Genomic DNA, 7749 nt, shown 5'->3' with positions numbered 1-7749 from the left:
GCGTGTTGACCTATTGTGTATAAGAATAGGACAAAGTTAAACGCAAGAGTTGGTTTAGGAATGTAGGATCTAGAGATCCTAGTATGAGTTACGACTGCAGGGTATACTACCTGCTTGTGCAGCTGCAAGTGCCGCAACAACTTGTTCGTGATAAGAGCCGTCAACTGGGCTTGTGCCAAGTTAATACGTCCAGCCATGATCTTCATAGCAAATATAACATTAGTGAGAGAGCGTTCGCGAATAGTGCGATTACAGAAGAGAGTAAGCACACAAGTGTTCTCAAGCAATGACGAATAGTAGGCAATGTAACCTAAGCATACCACGAGCAAAGTTCTATGCAATTCTAGCATGTAGGCAATAAACATAAACCATATTACCTAGAATGTTGAGTCTTGCACGTGGAGCGAGGCGTCGTTGTGGATCGTTGAGCACTGTACTGGTTATAGTCTGGTTTTAATAAAAACGTTTTTCCCTTATTAAAACCGAGTTCTCTATAACCAAAGGCTCTGATACCAATCTGTCACACCCCCAAAATCCACATGATATAGAACAATGTAAATAGTAAAAGTAAATGTAATTTAACAAAACCAATCCATATGAAAGGTATTCAAAACATAAGTATAAATTCAGCGTTTAGCGGAAGCATATGATTAAAAGCCCAACATAAGTAAAGTATGAACTGTCAAATGTTTAATCAAAGCATTCGCGATCTTTGTCCACAACGACCGCGCCTCCCAGTGCAAGCTCCATGTATACCTAACGACCTGCAAGGCATGTAATAACTAGTTGAGCGAGTTCACAGTAAGTAAGTTCGTAATAGTAAGTTTGTTTCGTAGCGTGTGGCTCTACTGGGCCGATAGTATGTTCTATTGGTGGGGGCTTCCCATAGTTGCATATACACTAGACTATTTGTGACCATAGGTGTTCTTCTTAACCTAAGAACAGTAATACGTACAAGGTTTACGTAGGATTTACGTAAGTGTCCTTCACAAACCGAGGACAGTGGTACGCGGGGTTTACGTAGGTTTTACGTAAGTGCCTGTCACAACCCGAGGCAGTAGTGAGTATAAGTTTACGTAGGTTTTACGTTAGTGTCCTTCGCATCCGAGGAAGATGGTAGATAGTCTAGTAATAATGTAAGTACAATCCCTTCTTTCAATCCCATTCCCTACCCACCGGGAATCCCGTGCCTTGGTAAGAGTGTGAACTCACCTTGGTTTGCTCGGTATGTTATTGCTTCTAGTGTTAATAAATGGTTAGGTCTGTTACATACGACCTAAGGTACATTGCACATTAACTCATTGTAAGTGTTTACGTTCAATTTGGGTTTACAATTCCTTGATGTCCAAACAACTGTGTTCCGTGTGATAATCGTGTACAGAATGACATGACATAGATTGTTCATACATACAGTATCATCCAGTAACATACAATATCATACATTCATATACAGTAGCATACAGTATCATACATTCATATACAGTAGCATGTTATTCCTCATACAGGGTTTTGATCTCAGCATTATGAGTAAACTCATATCCTAGTGTTAGCATTAAGTCTAATACTGGTGTTTACAATAAAACTCGGATCATGCAAGCATCACTAAAATTCGGACTATATGGCGCAATAAATACTCGGACCATATTTCACTTGTAAAGTTCGGACCATACACATATCACAAAAGTCGGACCATACAACATATCACAAAAGTCGGACCATACAACATATCACAAAAGTCGGACCATACAACATATCACAAAAGTCGGACCATACAACATATCACAAAAGTCGGACCCAAGCAACCCCTTAAAAAGTCAGACCATGTTTTCTCCTTTCATAAATTCGGACCACACTAGCCTATACAAAGTTCGGACCAAACAACTGCCCAGAAACTCGGACCAAACACCCCCTTGTAAAGAAATTCGGACCATAGTCCTTGCAACCAAATTCGGACCCTTACCTTATATATACAAAACTCGGTCCCCACATCAATTACAAAACTCTGACTTTGAGTTCCCTTTGTAAAATTCGGACCCCATACATTGTTTACAAAGCTCAGACTAGTGCTCCATACAAAATTCGGACTTGTGCATTCCATAAAACTCCGACACTTAACTCCGAGTTAACAACATGCGTGAATTCAAAACCAATTTACAGAATCAATGGAATAGTTACATTTATGATCAAAAACCCTAATCCCAGAACATTGCCAGTGGTGTAATCTGATCAACAATCAAACAATTCTAACATATCATGCATCTCATTGTCAGGCATTTGATTAAGCAACTATTCACAAACCATTTCACAATAATCAGAAAGATCAATAATCACAGAGCCATTATATGTAGAACTAGGGTTTTGCAGGAATCACAAAATCAAGGATTAACAACAAATAATCATTAAACGTTTACCTTAGATTGATTCTAGATGAAGAGAAATCAAAAGTGATGAAGAGCTTGTGCCACCAAGAATGATGAAGAAGATGATTGTAGGAGAGGATTGTAGAGGAAGATGTGAAAGTACGTATGATGATTGTGAGATGATTGTGAGGGAGGTTAGGGTTAAGAGTTATTAAGATTTCACTAACTAATCTACTCACCCCTAAGTATCATCTTTTACATAAAACACACCCATCACAATATAATTTACAGTTTCATCACCAAGTTCATGTATTTGTCAAATCATTTGTAATCTAACACATAAACATGCAACAATCATAATACACTTTATCAAATCAAAACGTATACAGTTACAAAGCAAACAAATTGTGTAAGTAAGCACTAAACAACCAGTGAACGTGCAATAAATGCGAAAGTGGGATCTCGGAAACTCGAGTTGTCACAATTTATGTAAAATTTAACAAACCTATCGGGCTGATCTTTGTAACGTTGATTTATGCAATCGGCAATTCCGATTACCTCACCTTGAACGTCACAAAAATATTTTTCGTGTATATGTTAGCAGCTTGGCCCTCCAACACTTGGTAATTACTTTTAAGCTGGGGGCGTTTGTATCGAGATTTATGATATTTTTCCGACGCGTGTAACGCTGTGCTTCTATTGCAGTTTCGTATTGAGTCATGAACTCAACCAGAGTAGCTTTTGAATTACACACTTGAACAAAAAACTGATTCTCGCCCTCCAACCTCGATGTCGTTCGCAAAAGGCCCGACAGCTCCTCCATTCTATAGTATGCAGGGATCCAAGAATCACTGAGTGCAAAAATATCAGAGAGCCAGTCATTATCTGCTAAATTGAACTCTCCGATAACCACTTCCCATTCTAATCAAACTCTTCGTGTGTAAGAATATCCGTCCACACAACACCACAAATATGTTCTTTGAAATTGGTGGAATTGCATAGCCTAACACCAACCTATGTATAACACGAAAACGCCATGCAAAAAAACATATATATATTAGACACAGAAAAACTTACATGAAAAACAGTAACGAGGTACAAAACGCCATATATTTTAAAATGTAGTATAGCTTAAAACACCAAATATAAAAATAAGAAAATCAACCTTCAGAGAAAGTTTATGCATCACATGCCACATGCATAACCGATGCCTCGTTTCAACAAATACGGCAGAAATAACCTTCTTCATTGCTGGATCTTGGTCAGTGACAACAACTTTTGGTTGAGAACCAACAGCTTTTAGAAAAACTCTCAACAACCAAATATACGTATCAGCAGTTTCTGAGGCCAATAATGCATCACCAAATGTAACATTGCAGTGGTGATTCTCTATACCACTAAACGGTACAAACACCATAGCGCATCTTCATATGAAAACGCCACTGAGAAATGAAATCATAATAAAACGCCATTACATGTAAACTCTAAAAAACGTCATTGCATGTAACCACTGAAAACGCCAAAAGAACAAAAAGAATTGAATTATAAAATATTACTTGTTAGAACGATATGTGGCGTCAAACGAAATCACATCACGAAACACATGGTAATTACGTTTGGTTTGATCATCACACCAAAAAAGTCCCTTCAAACAATTCTCTTCGTCTGTGAAGTAATGGTATGAGAAATTAGGCTGTGATTGTTTTTTTTTTTCATCCAAATGTCTCACAACCATCTCAGCGTCGTATTCCCCTATAAACAAGTTAGTTTGCCTCTTGTAGTTCTTAAATTCAACTATACTTGCACCCACGTCTTCAAAACTACAAAAAAAAGTCTTCACAACATTAAACGCCTTAACCGGACCCAAATTCAACTTAAACATGCTGTGTATAACATGCTTCTAGAGCTGAGTGAGGTGTCGTTCAGTTGGAAGAAAATGCTTATCAGGACGTTCAACAAGATCATGGTTGTGCTCCTCAACAAACTTATAGACCTTCCATGATCCAGCCTCAATAATTACGCATAACAGTGCACCACAATCAGTCCTCTTTGAAAAGTTGGATCGCATAATCCGCTCCTTTTGATTGGGGTCCAACGTATCAACCTTCTTGTCCTTATATACCCCAGCTCTCGTACACAAGTAATACTTAATATGTCTTTCACCTTTGGCGTTTATCTTTTCAGTCCCTTTCCTGTCTGAAAAAACACAAGCCTTAGCATACGTAACATACATTGAATAACAATAATCAAGGCTTGTAAATGTCATGTCCATTTTGGGCTTTATCTCTTCACTAACATCAGGAATGATAAATGGTAAACTAGTTTTGGGGCAAAACCTTTCATTCGAAGAAACACCTTCGTCTGAGAAAACACAGTGAGAAACAATTTCAGAAAAACGCCATTAAAAATAGAAATTGTCTCCTTATAACATTATCAATGAAAACGCCATTACTTGAATAATAAACAAGACATAATAAACATATAATTGAAAACGCCACAATGAAATGCCATAATACAGCACCATTACTTGATTGATTAACAAAATATGATGATTTACAATATTAATGCAATGTGATAATCAAAAAGCCATGAGATGAATAATTAAAAATAAATAACAACATGAATAATTAACGAATATAACATGATAATGAAAACGCCATGTTTAACCGATGTTTAGAAATTAACAAATAGTAAAAACTGATGTTTACATATACTACTCAATAATATTCAAAACTAATCAGGTGTAAAATGCCATTGATAGTAAAACATAAGAAATATATTAGATCGCAAACGACAATTAAAATTAATAATGCAAACTCCAATTATCAGTTCTTACTAATTGTTAAACAACCAATGAAAACGCGAATAAATTTCATACATGAACAACGCCATTGAAAGCATACAACACATTGTGAAAATATTAAATTGAAAAACAAACGACAATGAAACAAGCATATAGAACAAAACGCCATATCTGTTGTATATGTGTTGCATGATTTACTGGAAGAAAATATGAAAACTTCATCAAATATTACTTGGTCGAACAGAATCCACATTAGACGCCATAGATCTGAGAAAGCTTGGAAAGGAGGTAACAACTAATATGAATTCTTTGGAGTTTTATTTGAAACAGATTTATAACGCGAAATAAGGAGGGAACGTACAAAAGGACAATCGTACCCCTGCATATCATTTAGCGCCCCCTTGCCACGTGTTGGGCCAGGATCCGTTCTCACACTTTAGGGCGTTCTCTCCTGATCTCGAACCTATATATATATATAGGAGAGGGTTATCTTGAGAACACTAAATATTGCCAGAGCCGCGAGAACGAATAAAAAAACTAATCAAAACCAATTTTTAATACAAACCTCATTGTAATTAAAATACAACATCAAAAAAAGAATTTACAACATTAAATAATCCATTTCTCCTCTCAAAATCACTTTTATTAAAATTTTGCACATATGTAATTATAACAAATTTACACATGTGTAAATAGCAAACTTACACATGTGTAAATTTTCTTTATTTACGAATTCACGTAAATTGAAACGTATAAATGAAATTTATAACATTGTATTCGAATAATAATGATAAGTGTATAAAGAAATTTTGAATTTGAATTGTTTTTGACAAAGTTCTCGAGGTTTTTTGATTTGTTCTCATGGTTCTCGCGATATTTAGCGTTCTCATTTAAACCCTCCCCTATACACCTTTAACACATTTAATTTTTATTTAGTTTGACTTTCTCTAATAACTTAAGTTCGTTTACTTTTTTTAGAAAAACAGAATGACCATGTTTGGTTTTTTTCAATGTTACGATATAAATTTTGTTGAAAAAAAAAGTGGTAATATTTTTTGGTAGCATAGACTATACAAGTGCCAGGAACGTCACATGAACCTGACCAATTTCAACCGTACAATATCGGTATCAGTATTCATTTTTATAGTTGTTATTGATGTAAAACATGTGTCTATATTATTTTGGGCATATGACGACTTTAGAGTAAAATGCCAAAATGGTCCCTAAGTTTATACCAATTTTGCCACTTCAGTCCAAAAATGAAGCTTTTTGTATTTAGGTCCCTAGGTTTCATTTTTGTTGCCATTTTCATCCAATTGGCAAACTGAGTTAGAATTTTCTGTTAACTTCTCCATTTTTTATTGTTTTCCTCATTTAATTAAGAGTGAATTTCAAGGATTGTCCTTTATCTATATACCCATTTTCAGGCGTTGTCCTTTATGTTCAAAATTGACGAGTTTTGTACTTTATGTTTTCAAATCATACACGTTTTGTCGTTTAAGCCAAACCTCAGTTAATTTTTTTTTTGTTAAATCTAATCATGTGCTTTGCACATGAGTGCATTTTTGTCAATTCATATTTATAGGGACTAATTGTGTAGATAATATAAATACCCAACCTTTTTAAAAATAAAAAAATACTTTTATAAAAAGGCCCACCTCCTTCATCAAACACCACCACTAACTCTGGCAACCGCCAACTCTGGCTAACTGAATCACTAAATCATTTCATATAGACCCAACACACAATATTCAACTTCCAATACTCAAAACAGAGTATTCAACTTAACTTGATGAATATTATTGAAAGTCAATTGTTGTGATTTTCTATGAATTGAATATACTTCCAACGTTATATTATACTAATTTCCAACTTACACCTGTTTACCCTTGTCTTTTTCATACTAAACTAAAGAAATTAACTGGATGAATAACTTAAAAGACTTGACAATGATCCAGTGCTTGAACATTTTGAGTTATTCATATAGCTTCTAATTTATTTTCTAAAAGCTCAATGATTTTATCCATGTATCTTTATCAGTGCAAAGAAACAATGGAACCTAATATGGCTATATTCAGTGACGCACACAAGGTTTCTGTATGGTTGCTGGCATAACTCACCTTCCACGAAGCATTTATTCAGTGGATGGTTTGGAAATCCACAATCCCAGCTCCCGCTACATCAAGTTCTTACGAAGTTAACATGTATGTTTCTTCACTAATTACTCCAATATCTCAATTGTTGAATCTGTTTTCTTTTTTTACATTGATTAGTCAAACTGTTGAGGCTTGAAAAACTGCCAGACCAACTAGGAAACTTAAAATGTTTACAATTATTAAGTGTTTGTGTAGGATCGATTGCTGACCCGAACGAGTTGTTCAGAGGTTGTCTCTTGCAATTCAGATGCGGAATAATAAGAAAAGCAAGTAGATATAGCTTGTTCTTTCTCCTAACTGCTTGTTTTACTGATTTGAAATGATTTACAACTCGATCTTCACACCGGCAGAGTTTCGGCGTGGAATACAAGAAGTCACCCCTCAGGATCGCTCGAGACACACCTATATATAGTGTTTTGGAACCGCTCAT

Source organism: Helianthus annuus, chromosome 4 (genome assembly GCF_002127325.2).
Source record: "Helianthus annuus cultivar XRQ/B chromosome 4, HanXRQr2.0-SUNRISE, whole genome shotgun sequence".
Taxonomy (NCBI): Eukaryota; Viridiplantae; Streptophyta; class Magnoliopsida; order Asterales; family Asteraceae; genus Helianthus; species Helianthus annuus.
This window is presented reverse-complemented; position numbering follows the sequence as displayed.